General features: G+C 41.6%; 1 long non-coding RNA gene across 1 annotated transcript; it reads left to right on the top strand.

The window, feature by feature from the left end:
• The first annotated feature begins 10,274 nt into the window (after positions 1-10,274).
• Positions 10,275-11,414, top strand: LOC143109523 (uncharacterized). Its single transcript, XR_012983885.1, has 3 exons — positions 10,275-10,631; positions 11,239-11,308; positions 11,399-11,414. It is a non-coding gene; the product is annotated as an uncharacterized LOC143109523 (long non-coding RNA).
• Positions 11,415-16,842: the final 5,428 nt, after the last annotated feature.

Raw genomic sequence — 16,842 nt, 5'->3', positions numbered from 1 at the left:
GGGTGTGGCGCGTGAGTGTGTGAAACTAATCAAATGCGTGTATCTCACGGCCAATGCGTGAGAGTTGGCAGCTATGTAACACATAATAATACAGTAGGCTCATATTAAGTTGATTTGCTCACTTGCATCTCTCAAGTTTGTGTTGCTAACCTACGTAGGCTGTGGGATTTAGGTCATTTAGGCCTATTATTGGGTTTAATGTCATTTAGGAATAAGCTAAGCAACCTTTGAGCTCCTTGCTAACTATCCTGCTAGCTCAAGTCATGTCTGTCATTTGTGTAGTGCTCACTAAAATCATTAATGAACATTGCAAGACACTTATCTCTTCTAGCCCGCGACCGGTTCATGCAAGCCCTCTCACCACCCGAACTGCATGTGGGCGTACAGCTGACAGACCCATGGCTATGAGGCGTTAGAGAGGGCATCAGAGAGAGAGACGGCCCGCGCCTACATAACAATGCCAACACAGGAACAAAACAGGCCTCATGTCAGATGATGGTAATTTTCATGTACCCCAGTTATCTTGAAACTCAGTCAGGATGAATGGTCAATCAGGAAACAGGCTTTATTCTTTACAATGATGTGCATCAAGGGAGAGCCACAAGTTTCACCAAGAGGATTCACCCGTATCTCTAACTACACCGAGGCGTATACTAACTTTATGTTACAAACAAAAGAAGGAGTGACCTCTAGGTCCAACCCAGTTTGAATATGCAATAGAAAGGGAGGATGAGGATTAGGCCTTCATCAGGTCTGGTCAGCTTCTATTGTCTTTTAATTAAAACTACCCCCTTTCCTGGGAAGTCCTTCAAAGGCCTGGCCACATATTGTTTTAACACCCAACTTGCTCATGGCCAAATGGTGACAATAGGAGGTCTGTTCCCCCATCCTTGCTCTCTAGTCTATACCAGTGTTTTTCAACCACTGTGCCGCGGCACACTAGTGTGCCGTGAGAGATCATCAGGTGTGCCGCAGAAAATTACCCAAATGTCACTCACTCAGGGGCGTAGATTTGCGTGGAGACCGAAGGACGTGTCCACACCAATGTCAGATTACGACTGAAATGTCCCCACCAATATTCAGGCTGAAGTGGGGGGGGAAGCGCTCACATGCGCTACAAAGAGTTAAATACTTTCTCACTTTGCTGCGGATCATCTCGTACAGATCGTGTAATGTGCAGTAGCCTATAAGGGTAAATCGCGCTGATTTGAAGTTACCTATAATAACTACCAGTGAGCCGCAGGAGACGCTGCGCTTCAGCTTCACTTCACTACAAGGCATATGAAGTGCGTCCAAATTCATCCATTCTTCTCTGTTGAACTCCTCGAGTAGGCTACTCATCACACGTGTCACATGAAAGAGCCTTTTCTCAGCTTTTAAACGGTGCTATAGCCACTATTTGCTGTGATAAACAGTTCGCGAGAAAAATTTACTTCAAGAGATTTAATAATTATTCTCTGTGCCCATCTCCACATCCATTCGTCTCGGTGGAATATCTTAGGCCTACACACTCTTCACGCAACACATGACAACCCATATATCAGAATAAACAGCAGACCTTACCGAACACAAAGGTGTAAAGCATTCCCGTGTATAGTTAGCTGTTCCAGAGTAATCCGGTTTTGAAATAAATTGTAGAAAAATTCAACATGGTCTTTCGGCTTTAAGCATTTCTTAAAACTGAGCTGTGCTTACATCGCCTAGATATCTGTAAATATGCCTATTAGAGAATATACAGGCAGCTTATGGTTAAGAGTTGTCAATGTAGCCTTAATGATTCTTTTCACAAAATGCTAAGCATGCATTAAGTTTCTTAAAACTGAGCTGTGCTTAAATGGGTCAATGCATGATTTCATAACAGACCAAATAGAAAATAAATGTTAAATATAGCCTACATATGTATACATATAAAATCAGATTATGTGCTACATAGTATAGATCAAGTTGGACAGTAGCACATTTTAATCATGGGTAGTTGGACAGTAGCACATTTTAATCATTTTATATCTATAGTGGCTGGTGAAAGAGTTGAGTGGCTTTTCCTTTTTTTTTCTCGGGGGAATTAGTGGGTAGTGTCCCCACCAAAGCTCAGACCAAACCTACGCCCTTGCACTCACTGGTCCAGAAAAGCAACTGTTGCATCAAAGAATTTAGAACCACATGCTTTCATTGATTGTATGATTGCACTATTTGTGGTATGCAGGCATTGTACAACGGGGGCCCCATATCCAGAATTCACAGAATCATCACATATCCAGTTCAAAACAACAATTAAATTAGATATAGTCACCTACAAATGACAGAGGGCGCTTGTTTTATTGAGCAGGTCTTGCATAGAAGCCATAATAAGGCCATCTGTGTATTATTTGAAATTTTAGGCTATGATATGTTTATTTTTTCTTCACACAGGATGCCGTGGGACATTTTAAGTGTCAAAAGTGTGCCGTGGCACAAAAAAGGTTGAAAAACACTGGTCTATACAATAGTCATACCTGAGGATAAGCCAAGAGGTCCCTAGACAGTGCCTACTGAATTCTAATCATTCAAGGATAAACAATGGATGCTTGCATACAGACCAAAGACACACACACAGGGTACACATGGGTACAAAATCACAAATGACCATAAGAACTACACAGTATTCAAGTCATAAAGACTTGAATCATTAAACTATTCACATAAAATATGAATACAGAATTATTTCCTTCACAGAGCAGCAGCGGAGGTTCCGCAAACAGCAGCATGGGCAGCGGAGCTGACAGCTGATGTGGGCAGCCTACCTGGGCACTCAACGGCGCACTACTAGACCGCACTACTAGACTGAAATCCATGACTTATTTGACCATCATGTTGTTAGAAGGCTCTGGCCATTTTGGACTGTGTTGACCCTCTATAGGGAGTTTGTGCTACTACAGTGGGCATCGCTTTCAAATGACCACTTCAGTCGCGCATTACGAGGCGTGAAGCTGCGTAAAGCTTTAGTTCCACTTTCAGCCACTGTGCGTCGCTCTGCCACTGTACATCGCTCTGCCTGCCGCCCCTACTGAAAAAGCAGGAGACTTGCCGAGAGTAATCCCAGCCCACGAATTCAATAACAAAATAAATCATGCATAATTAAACATTACCTCGATTTAGGCTACTTGGGTATGTCTTAAGGCTTGACTACACGGTGGTAACGAAAATCGAAATCGAAATTTGCTGTCTACATTATTGTCAGTGTTGGGGGTAACGCAGCTACGCAAATCAAAACAGTGGTGTGATAATTGAGCCAGTAGAGAAATAACTGTTCAAAATTAATCTGTAGCCTTGGGTAGGCTTCTGCAGAAAACAATGTTGTTGCCGATTTAATACTATCTGGCGACGTTTTTAACAGGCTACGCAATAGAGGCTTAGACAACTATGACCCACGTTTTGGTTTCGTAAATTAATTTGTCCTACTTCTTGACTGCAATGTAGTCAATTGACTGCTTGACATGTTATTTTTATTTTTCTGTACAATAAACAAATACATCAGCTTTATGCCGCAGAATTACATTCATATTTGGCTGACTTCTGCATACGCGCAAAAAAACACTGCCAGGCCATCCTTAAAAATATTTTCGTTTGCTGTAACCCGACCGACCCTGTCAATTTAGAACCGACCCAAATATTAATTTTTTCCCGTTTTAGTCCGACCGACTTGCCGGTTGTAAACTTGCGTTAAGACCGACCGATTTTACTCTAAACAACCAATACAAATAAAATACTATTTATTTTAGTAGGCCTAAGTATTGTGAATATAAATTGCCTACATACAAACGTAGGCTCTCTTAAATAAAATCCTGTGGCGTCATCTCTACACCATTGGTTTACGCATGTCACACTATGGCCTATACGCTTCGTTTCATTCACACAAACATCTCGACTCAACGCTTATTACTTGGCACGAAGCTCTGGAAGAACTGTGCCCAGAGTACACAACTATTTCACCAGCACATTTAAATGACTTGACTAAAACCGTGCATAGCTGGAGGTACACCTGTTATCTGAGCAGTCTGTATGTCCTCATTTTGCGAATGCGAGGACGATATGAGTCTGTTGCATAGATGTCCGAGTCACGCATAATTTTTGAAAACCACTGGCTCGTAATGACAATAATTTAACACACGACAGTTGGATACAGGGTAGGAATTTCACGGCGGCCCCTTGCGTTGGCCGAGATGCCCCTTTTACAGATATCTAGGCTATAGGCTATTTAACATTTATTTTATATTTGGCCTGTTATGAAATCATGTATTGAACAATTTAAGCACAGCTCAGCTTTGAGAAACTCAAATAGCCTAGATGCATGCTTAGCATTTTGTCATCATTAAGACCCCGTTTACACGAGCATGTGTATTTTTATAAACGAAGACATTTCCCTTACGTTTGAGCCTTTCATTTAGACGCAAACGGAGAATTCGCCCCGTAAAACGGTTATCCAAAAAAACTCCGGCCAAAGTGTTTTTTTTGGGAAAACTCTGTTTATGCGTTTGGTTCTAAACTGTGGTAAACGGAGTTTTGGGCAGCCAACGTCACAGTATGCAACAGAAGTACACCAAATGTGCGACCAATGTTTACATTTACATGCTCTCACGTGCGACTTTTCAGGGTTCTGATTGTTTAATGTGAGCTTGAGGCTATCGTTAGACTGCCACTGTGGTTTGGCGTGCTCATGACAGCATGTATGTACACGGGTTCGTGTAAACACATTTTTAAAAAAAACAGTCTCGTGTACATGCAGTTTTATTTGCAAACGTAGATGGCCAGATATTCGTTTAGGAAAATACCCTGCTTCGTGTAAACATAGTTTTAGTGTCGGGTGAATTAGGAAATGTTCTCAAAGTAGCCTTATGGCTGAAAGCTGCTTGGGATCCCCCCCGTCAAGCAATATAACCATACAAACGCGCACACTCGTTTCAAAAGGAGTAAATTCGGCTTTGTCAGAACTGAGCTGTGAACGACACGGCACGCCCAATCGAAAATAAATTAACGCAACGCAACACAGACCCCGCTTTTCTCGCGTCATTCACTGACATGAACGAAACACAGAACCCGCTTCTCTCACGGCAGTCACTGACAGTAGCCTAGAATAAATGCATGGGGAAAAAAACTTCCCCATGACAAAGACATCGTAAAACACTGAAAGTTAATATTTTGTCACTATAACATACATCTGTCCTTTGTCAAATGTGTTATGTTCCAAGTAGCCTAGTGCGTAATTCTGCTTCATAAAGTTGAACAAATACATTTGCTTATTTCACAAAAAAATATAAATAGCCAGTTAGGGGCTACAGTAGCCTGGCCTTGGCCTGTCTACGTACTTCCAGTCGATTTCTTTTCCCTACAGTACTCCGTCTGGAATAGGTTGATTCATGCTCGTTTACTTCGGCAGTTGGGCAGCCGACCAACCAGCGAACAGTGGGCGTCCCTGAGAGCGATTACGTACCAAGGCATGGTGTTTCAATTACTACGTCCCCGCCCCTGAAGCAGATCGCTTGGAATACATCAACGTAGGGAGCGAAAATGACGTATACGAAATCTTTGAGCAAATGTAAATAATAGTTTAGCCTATTAACAGTGTCATGAACAAAGTCACAGTGGAGTAGGATGTTATATCGTCAGCTAAACTTTAGTCAGATTTTGTCACTTGAAATAGGCTATGAACGTACCCGAGTCAAACTGTAGTTTAGTAGGCTACATGGTCGGGTCAAAATCGCTATTTTTCAAACACTAAGAAGGCTCAAAATAACTTGAAACTTTGATCGAAGCATCATGTCTCTACATATGAACTCGAGCATTAAGAACATTGTTCGTTTACACATAGTTTACTAAAAAAAAAGATTTTGGACAACTCACTCCTTGCAAGATGGCAGCGAGCAGAAAAAACAAGTGAATTGTTCAAAACCTCTCTTTTAGTACTCTTTAGTAACTCTGTGTACACCAACAATGTTCTCAATGCTCGAGTTCATGTGTAGAGACACTGATGATACTTCGATCAGTTTCATGTTGTGTCGAGCCTTCATAGTATTTGAAAAATAGCGATTTGACGCGATTGTATCAAAAAAGTAATAGCCCCATAGGAATCCCATTCAAAAGGTCATTTCACCCGAAAACGACAACGCATACAAGCTTAAAAGTGGCGCTTTGGACGTACTTATGCATTTATATGAAAGTTTGACTTGGGTACATTCACAAAACACTATATCAGGGGTCGGCAATTACGTTTGGACCCGGGCCAATTTTTTTTCAGACAATGGCATCGCGGGCCATAGCTTTTGTAATGGGGGGGGGGGGGGGGGGGGGGGGGGGGTTATAGGCCTACTATTTAAATTATTAATTATTATATTATATTAAAATAAACATCATCTAACTTTTAAAATGCATTTAATTTAATTCCATTAAAAACGTTTATTTGCTTATGTGCGCTGTTTTTATGCCGCCTGCTGCATCTCCTGTCGTCTCTCATGAAACAGGCGACTTGCCTAGCAACTTGCCGTAACTAATGTGTAGGCTACAAATATTATTCTTTTGGATGACGTGTAAATGATTAGCTGAACATTGCTATATGCTAGTTATCGATGCAAAATGTCGTTGTCAAAAGCCTTGAAAAGAAAAATTGATTCAGAATGCAGGACCTACAAAGAAGAATGGAAGCAGAGGTATGTGTTGAGCCTGCCTGCATTTCTTAATGCCAAGCCTATTAATTTAACGAAACATAGGCTATTTTTGACCTTGCCCACTGGAAGAGGGAGACAGGACACTGTTGTTTTTTTTTTGCACAAGATTACGCGCACTCGCGTGCCAATACCGTTCCGACCTGTGCGTCATGGATAACTGCAAGGATGTTCCACCTGTTTTGTCACTTTAGTAGGACTATCATCTATACCTCAATAAATGTTTTGAAATTGATGGGATTGCTGTAGGCCTTTTTTTCTTTTTAAAAACATGGGGTTAAAAAAAAAATTCATTCAACAGCAAATTAACGTCATCTCGCGGGCCAGATAGAATCAATGGCGGGCCAAAATTGGCCCGCGGGCCACTATTTGCCGACCCCTGCACTATATGATGCATTTTGGCGAGAGTTACGCAGATGAAACGTGTGATTGTTTGCTGATAAGATGCACCCGTGCTTGTTATGGGCGTGCTGCAGAGAAACTTCTCTGTATGACGAAACGCCGGTTGTTAGTGATTGGTTCAAAGCGGTTCAAATCTAAAACTGTGCCCTCCCACCCGGAAATAAACGAACGCCTATGGATCTAGGCCAGACTCTCTGCGAAGTCAGAGCTAGGGCTACAGTGCAGAGTTGGTAAATTATGGTAGGCCAACTTGGAGTGAACATACAAACAGGGGAAATTCTTTCTCTAGTAGCTGAGTAGCCTCAGGTGCGCACGTAGACATAAGGCCGAACATGCAAGCGCCAATGAATCGTGCTCTCACGACAATCACGCCGTTAAACTTAAATAGGTTACAGTATAAAGAGGAAAAAACGCACGCACATCCCAATCTAATCCTGGGTGCTGGACAAAAAACACTTACGATGAGAGAGAGGGAAAAAAGTCCGCAACACCAGTATATGCTCCCAAGTTATAATTTATTTACCGTAAATAAATTATAACTTGGGAGCATATACTGGTGTTGCGGACTTTTTTCCCCTCTCTCTCAAACTTAAATAGGTTAACATCACTCTAAGTTCGCCTTCAAGCAAGGAAAACAATGATTTGAAGACATCTGTTTGGTTGGAAGGGCAAGGGGTAGCAACAGGGCAACACAGAGACAGGCCCGATGGCAGGGCTGTTATGAGAGTATTAAAATATAGGATATTCTACGGGAAAACATTAAAACGGCAAGACAGCGGGGGGGGGAGTTAAAATACGTGAGAAGCACGGAAAAAGTTGGCATGCATTGTTTCGGTCCCCGTGCACAGGGATTATTTGTCATATTATTAATCACATATGATTATTTGTGAAATTGTGCAAACAGGCGCAACACATTTGAAAAGGAAGGACTGGTAGCATGCAAGCTCACGGGAAAGATTGATTTAAGAAAGTTATCACAGTGTGTGGCTGTGGCGCAAAGCAGCGCGGGCGGAAGACAGCGACAATTGGCAGGGGAGGGTCATGTCTTTTTTAACAATTCTGTCGGAGGGTCATTGAACAATTTCTAGCAGGCAAGGGAGGGTCATGCAACTTTTGACTGAAGCACTCAAAATTCCTCCGGTGCCCCCTTCAATAAATAATGAACAGTCCCTAGATTGCTGCTGGGCTATATGTCTTGGTTCATGTCTGTTAACAACTGGTCAAACGCGTAGCCTATCTCGTGGTTGCATCCATTACAAACAAACATGCAATGTGAACGTCTGGGATTGGGAAGAGCACTAAATGCTCTACTGAATAAGCACAAAGTCAAACCTTTAAATGAAAAACACTCTTTAATAATCAAAAAAATAAACCGCTAATGAAGTAAACTTGAAAGTATAACTCCGTGATAACAGGAAGGCATTTGGCTGAGCAACGGAGGTTAATATGCTCTATATTTTGTGCAAATGATGTCTGTCTATCATCGTTACACTCGGAGAAAACCAGAATGTTTAATTTGTCCTGCGTTTCTTCTACGGCTGCAAACGGGATTCACTCGCAGTTAACCAAATATTTCTTTATTAGGGCAGGGCAGGCATATTTCTGGCTATTAAATTATTTCTAAACCAGTCTGCTAAAGTCTGTAGTGAAGTCTGTGTAGGGTTTTCCAGGCTCCATTTCTTTATACGAGACACCCTGCTCACTTGAGCCATCTACCGGTTGTTTGGGTTGTTGCAGCGTCTCACTGGGAAAATACAAATTAAAGTCGCGCGGACCGCGAGTGAAGCTGGCCAAGTCGAAGCACTGCCCACTGTACTTTCAGGTAGAAGGTACAGAGTTCCCACTCAAACGTTACCAATTCTCATTTGTGTGTACTGCCATTAACATGCTGAATTTGCACAAATTATGTCATGTCTTTAATCTGCTGCTTCTTTGCACATTTGGACTTTTTGGCAGTTCAAAGTTCTCCCATTTGGCCTTTGCAATTCACCAGCCTCATTTGAAAGACAGATGGACAAAGTGCTGTCATGAGTCCTTCGGCGTGAGTGTGTGGTGTACCTGGATGACATTCTCGCCCACAGCCCCACCTTTCCAGGCAGCTCTCCAGTCTCTGTGGCATGTTTTGGAGCGTATAGTAGCAGCGGGTCTCAAACTCCACCCAGAAAGTCAAAGTCTGCTTTATTGTCAATTTCTTCACATGTCAAGACATACAAAGAGATCGAAATTACGTTTCCCACTATCCCACGGTGGAGACAAGACATATTTTACCAATTAGGTCCACAGACAAACATAACATTCAAGTAAACAATATAAAAAGTAAATAAGAAGGCACATACAACTAGAATTGCAGTTTCGAGGAACTGAAAGAGTGGGTTTGATCAGGGGCATGGAACTCGGCCTCATCCAAGGATTCCAACGGTACCTCATTTATGAAAATCGGACATACGGGTCAAAAGTTACATGCACACACCTTCATATACACAGACAGCCCAGCCCAGCCCATTAGAGCTCTGCCAGGTGGCTTAGAACTCTTCCAGGTGCAAGCTAAAGCAATTAGAGCTGTGATGTCACAATCGAAATTTGAATTCTGAACATTCCGCCATTCATTTCAATGGGCCCGAAAAACGGGAATACCGCGAAAACGACAAGGGCCAGCGACACGAAATTAACAAGCAAGTTACACCGGTTCGGGCCTGAATTTTTGGAGTTTGAACCGCGTCGATAGCTCAAACGGTCTAGGAGCAGTAGTTCGGCCAAAAAGTGGGTGAACGGGAATAATAAATAAAGAAATAAAGAAAACTTAAGAAGAACAATAGTGGGCTTGCTCCGCAAGCCCACAGCATGGCTTTCAGCCATGCTGTGGTCTTGCTGGATCAAACCCACTAATAAATAAAGTAAACTTAAGAAGAACAATAGTGGTCTTGCTGGATCAAACCCACTAACTAGAATTGCGGTTCCGAGGAACTGCAAGAGTGGGTTTGATCAGGGGCATGGAACTCGGCCTCATCCAAGGATTCCAACGGTACCTCATTTATGAAAATCGGACATACGGGTCAAAAGTTACATGCACACACCTTCATATACACAGACAGCCCAGCCCATTAGACATTGCCAGATGGCTTAGAACTCTGCCAGGTGCAAGCTTAAAGTGCCCATATTTTGACTATTTTTCAACAAGTTCAAATAGGTCTTTGAGTTCCATAAAACATGTTTCAGAAGTTGTTTGGTGGAAATAGCGTGTAGGAAACGATTGTTACCTACCTCTATTACCCTCTGTTTCAGCCCCTTCCAGAGTGTGCTGTTTTCTGCTGCTCATTACATATTCATGATCTGCAGCTAATTTGGCCACGCCCAAAGCTTCTAGAATCTTTGCCCACGCCCCACTGACTCTTACCACTACTACTACGTTAACTTTCACATGGACATGGCGGCAGTAGTTCAACCATACATGTTCGAACCAGAATCTGATCCTGAAGGAGGGGAGTCTCCTGCACTACCCTAGACTCAGAGAATTCAGCAAGACGCTTCTAAATGGTTAGTGAAACTTTCTATTTTTTTGAAACTTAGATAGTCAGTGTTTAGCCCGTGAAAGCTAAGTTAGGCTAGTCTAGCTATCGATAGCTAACGTTAGTGCCAGGTCAGGCACTATTATGAATTATTATTCATTATTTATTAAACTTAATGAATTTGTATTCACACAGTAGTAAACTATATTGTGCTTCTTGTTCACTAAACGTGAAGTTATGTCTTGTAAACACCCCGCTGCTTCAAGCTTCGCTCGGTTGGCAGATCCTGTAACCTGCTCTAACTTATAATATTTAATAACGTTAACGTTACAGTTTTTTCACTGTACTGAGTGTTCCTAAAGTACAGTAGTATTTTTCTGTCATACTTATGAGACTTGCATGTATGCGCTTGATATATTGGTGTATACTGATGTGTTCGCATTGTAAACTTGAGAAAGTCTAGCCTAGCACTACTTACCATTCACCTACTTACGTCAGGCTGAGAAAAAGTACTAGCTAGCTGGAGCACACTCGTTCAAATGTAATCGTGGGTGCTATTATTGGGTAAAAAATACCAGGTTTATTATTTCTTTAGCTTTATTCATGCATGACTCCTTTTGTATTTGTTTGTTTAGGTGCACATGTGGAAATTGTGCAACAATGCTGTCAGAGCCTGAGAATTTATGCTGCCAGGAGGTACCACAGGTAACATGATCTTTCCTATACTTATGTCAGCAATGTATGATTGCAGACAAGATGCCACTGCAGATACTTACCTTATGTTATGCATAACAGGTTACAAGACGGCGGCAGCAGCTGGATGAAAGGCCTCCATGTATGATAGGCAAACAGGTTCTAAACCTGGACGGTCTAAATGTGTTCTCACTGCAGAATGCATGCAACATTTACAGGGCTGACTACGGTCCTTTACAGTTATGGGGAATAGAGCAGTGAGTTATCTGTAATAACCTACTTACATTCACTGTTCATACAACATAATAAAGTTTCCTGACGCCCATGGAAGATATGTAGGCTTCAAACTCCCGCCCCTTGATTGAATCTTGAGACATAGCTGGCGATGACCTCCTCCTTGTCTGGATGCTCATATTGTGAAGACAGGTCCGGCGGGATGTTTATCTTCAGAATCTTGTCTCCATACGATGATGGGTCAACAAAGACTTTCTCCATGATCATGTCCATCAAATCAACATACCCTGTGCAATACACATACACACAAAAAAGTGAATCACTAGTATAATTTACTACATTATTCAACAACTGTTCATTTTGCACATGAGATTTTGTAGTTTCTCAGGTATTTAAATACGTTTGTTTGGTTTTATTTATTATGTTGAAAGCACTGTTGCAGTACTTTGTCATGTACAATGTAAATGTTTTTGTGTAAAAAAAAAAAAAAACTTACGGAATGTAGCATCTGTCTTCACTGGTCTGGCTCTGCACTCTCCCTTCCTGGATTTTGGAAAGCGCAGTTTGTAAAGAGGATCCCCTGAAGATGTGGTGGCTTGTCCTCGATTAGCATTCTCATTATAATGCAGTGCAGCCAGTCTTGGACAGTAAAAAGAAAATCAGACATGAAGACAATTTCAAGGAATGGGCAAATATTATCAAAGAATAAACAGTTTCATTTATCTGCACAGCATTCCCAGATATGGATAGACCATGTTTTTGGGTGCGAACCGCAGAATGACACTATGGAACGCCTCCAAAGAGGACGTCTGATAGTGGGGACCGAGTTTGGCAATATCCTTCAGGACAGTCTTCTTGGTCAGCTCTTTTTTCTAGATTGTAGAATGCAGGAGTTCCTGCAAGACAAAAAATATATATATAGTACATATCATATTTTTGGTAATGACCAAGAAGACAGTTGTGTGCCAACACTCTTTCTTTCAGGGGGCTCAGTCTGGCAACCAATATATTTTGTAGCTGGTCTTTCTTCTGTATGTACATATACAAAAAGAGAAATGACATCAACTTCATCTTACATGTATGCCAACAGCTACATCAAAAAAAAGGATCACTAATAAATACTACACAAGAGAAGAAACTAATTACAAATAATGGTTGGCTTTGAGTGTAAATTGTCCAGTGATGTAGCAATTTCAACCATACACTCGTTCTACCCTGGACAACACTAACATATTCCAGTTCAGAAAACATTTCCAAACGCATTATTTTAGCAAATTCCCCGAAACCGCCGAGGATGTGTACTGCATGACCGATTTTGTCACAGGGTTTGAATGTCGAGACAATGCAGATTGCTAAGCTAGCGGTTAGCGTTGCCTTGTACGGTGGCAAAACACTACCTACTTGGTTAGTTTAGCAAAACACTGCTTGGTTAGTTCGTGTAGAATTGCAAAATAAACACAGGTAAATACGTGCACAATTTGACATCTCCCTTATACATGAATTAGCTGCTAAAAAGATCAGAAACACATGTTTGGATTAGGGGCGAGCTAGGCCTAACGTTAGCTACTGTATCTTCTGATGTGGTGGGCAAAAATCTACTGTAGCTTGACGACCAAACTTGTAATCTCGCCCACACACACACTTGTTTTAAACTGACTTTTTGTTGCGCAACCAATTACAGCATAGAAATATTTTACAAATGCACAACTTTCGAAAGTTTCGCTGGACAATGGCTTTGCAGGAGAAACCAAGCAGACTTGTAAACTAACTAATGTTAGAAGCTAGCGCTAGCGGTTAGCCGCCTCGGTGTCAATGGCAAAACACTGCTACAACACACACGAGTTTACCCTAATTTACAAATGAAATTGTATAGAACTACTTACATGTTCCTCATCTGCAGGTATTTCGCGCAAAGTTGGAACTGCGCCGTCGTTTAAGATGAGTTTCCCGGCTAATCCTGCCTTGTACTGACAGTAGTTTGAGAAATAGTCAGTCTCGAAAAGATTGTTGCCAGTTTCTTGCCAACTGTAGCAGGGATATTGCCATCAAAAATGAACTCAATCCATGCCGCTCTTCTGTCCTCTTCGGCTGGGACACGATGTAGTGTTTTGTGCTCTTTTGTACAGCCAACAACAGAGCATTTCGCATGGGACTTCGACATGGTGTCTAACCCGAACCAGTGCTTCCAAATCGGTAACAAAATGGCTGCTATCCGAGAAGTTTACTGCTGAACCTGGTGGGTGGAGACACTGTACGTATGCTCTGAGGGGGTGGGAATATTCAAATATTTCGGTTTGTGACGTAGAAAACCCGTGGCGATTTTGAACAGCTCACCCAGAGGCTGAAGGTGGGATCAATTCTGAAACCTGTATCTCACTCAAAACAGCATGGATGGTTTTTCTTACAAGTTTGTATGCATGTGGAAGCACCAGAGACACACAATAACACCCCAAATCCCAGAAAAAGTGATTTTTGCATAATATGGGCACTTTAAGCAATTAGAGCTGTGATGTCACAATCGAAATTTGAATTCTGAACATTCCGCCATTCATTTCAATGGGCCCAAAAAACGCAGAAAAACGGGAATACCGCGAAAACGACAAGGGCCAGCGACACGAAATCAACAAGCAAGTTACACCGGTTCGGGCCTGAATTTTTGGAGTTCGAACCGCGTCGATAGCTCAAACGGTCTAGGAGCAGTAGTTCGGCCAAAAAGTGGGCTTATAGGAAGATATAATAACTAGAATTGCGGTTCCGAGGAACTGCAAGAGTGGGTTTGATCAGGGGCATGGAACTCGGCCTCATCCAAGGATTCCAACGGTACCTCATTTATGAAAATCGGACATACGGGTCAAAAGTGACATGCACACACCTTCATATACACAGACAGCCCAGCCCAGCCCATTAGAGCTCTGCCAGGTGGCTTAGAACTCTTCCAGGTGCAAGCTTAAGCAATTAGAGCTGTGATGTCACAATCGAAATTTGAATTCTGAACATTCCGCCATTCATTTCAATGGGCCCAAAAAACGCAGAAAAACGGGAATACCGCGAAAACGACAAGGGCCAGCGACACGAAATTAACAAGCAAGTTACACCGGTTCGGGCCTGAATTTTTGGAGTTCGAACCGCGTTGATAGCTCAAACGGTCTAGGAGCAGTAGTTCGGCCAAAAAGTGGGTGAAAAGGAATAATAAATAAACTAGAATTGCGGTTCCGAGGAACTGCAAGAGTGGGTTTGATCAGTGGCACGGAACTCGGCCTCATCCAAGGATTCCAACGGTACCTCATTTATGAAAATCGGGCACACGGATCAAAAGTTGTCTGCATTAAAGTAACATCCAATAAGCTAAAACACATAAATAACATGGTTGCTATGCTGGTTGCTATGGTGGTCGCTAGGTTGACATTACAGGGGTGGTTTCTAGGTTGTTGCTAGGGTAATTAGTTAGTTGCTAGTAAGCCATCTTAAGCTGACTGCATAAAGTGATTATTTTAAGAGATACATTTTCAAACCAGAACTGTGTATAGGTCATGGTTAAAAACGTATCAGAATCTCAGAAATAATCACGTAATGCAGCCAGTTTAAGATTTTTTAAGAAGTCAGATTTTTTAAAGGCAATCAAATTTCTGCTGACTCTCTTCTGGCTGCCGGTTAAAGGCCAGCGCCTCCTGAGAGGCCTGAAGGGTCAGTTCTGAGGTTGTTGGCTGCTGGAACCGAAAAAAGGACTGCATTTTCTTAAAAGACAATGTGACTGAAGTGCGGGCAAAGTTTGCACAGAAATGTACGATTTTTCCCACCCTCATCGACCTCGTCATAAAACTTGTTTAAATGATCACACGACGCCTCCTTGCTGCTTTGTTGTCTACATCAGCATTTCTCAAACTTCTTTGACCTGAGGCCCAGTCAAGGCATACTTTGGGGTCATAGGGCCCACCTACATGAACCCACCCCCTCCTCCCAACCCCTATCAAATTGTAATGATATCACAATTATTATTTTTATACTATATTGCCTACATGCACTTCAAAACAGTCAATGTTTAAAGTGCTAAGATTGTTTACAAAAGTTTGTGAAAGCATGCACATCAGAGTACTGCTTTACTAATGTAAAATATAATTAGGCCTACACTAGTTTCATTGTTTTTGCATTGTTGCATGATTGATATGCTATTTAATTACATTTCATTTGAATGCCTGAATGTAAGAATTCAGGAAACACAATACCAGCTTTTAACATGTTTGTTGTTTACTAGTTTATGTAAATCACATAACACATGAACTGTTCATACTACTGATAGCCCATTACTGTACACAATAATACTGTGCCCATTCATTAACATATATTAAACATCAGGCGTCTTGTTTACACATTTAAACCATATTTGCACTTCGAATTTCACTTCCAAACTGTAATAACTACATCTACAAAGTCTAAAGAAGATAACCATGTAGTCTGTTCATAGATAAGATCAATTTTGACAGAACTACAGACTTCGTGAAAGTAGCCTAGTAGTCCTACATAAAAGGCTCCATATTCACTTCATTGCAAAATCGCGGTTGGTCTGTTTACACACTAAAACCATATTTACACTTCGAAATTCGCTTCCAAATTGTAGTAACTACATCTACGAAGTCTAAGGAAGATAATCATGTAGTCTGTTCATAGATAAGATACATTTTGACAGAACTACAGACTTCGTGAAAGTAGCCTAGAAGCCCTACATAAAAGGCTCCATTAACTTCATTGCAAAATCGCGGTTGGTCTGTTTACACACTAAAACCATATTTACACTTCGAAATTCGCTTCCAAATTGTAGTAACTACATCTACGAAGTCTAAGGAAGATAACCTTGTAGTCTGTTCAACGATAAGATACATTTTGACAGAACTACAGACCTCGTAAAAGTAGTACCTAAAATTAGTGTGATAAATGGCCATCACGTAGCCTAAAGCATATAGCACTAGCATATGACAACAGCAAATAGCTAACGTTTACGTTAGCCTAACTTACTTATCGTTGACGTTGACCCGACACGTTTATAAGTTAGACCATAGACTGATAAGGACGTCCATCAAAATTCCGTGTGTATCCTGTGTATCTTTCGTGCTGCTATCCTGTTGCCTTTTCCCTGTTGTTCCGGCAACAAGGTTTTTACGCGATATTTGCCACATCCCAGAGAGTTGTTGTTTGGTGGGTCAGGTGACGAGCCGTCGAATCACAGCACAGCACCCAGAATGCATTGCAACACACCGTCTAGAAGGGACTCAGCGTTAGGTCGGCTTTAAATAGCATACAGAACCTGTACTAATATA

Source organism: Alosa pseudoharengus, unplaced genomic scaffold (assembly GCF_046254945.1).
Source record: "Alosa pseudoharengus isolate Yale_2024_CS ecotype anadromous, Long Island Sound unplaced genomic scaffold, YU_APseudo_1.1 YU_APseudo_1.1_scf_7, whole genome shotgun sequence".
NCBI lineage: Eukaryota > Metazoa > Chordata > Actinopteri > Clupeiformes > Clupeidae > Alosa > Alosa pseudoharengus.
The sequence above is the reverse complement of the archived record's forward strand: the minus strand, read 5'-3'. Positions and strand labels throughout refer to the sequence as shown.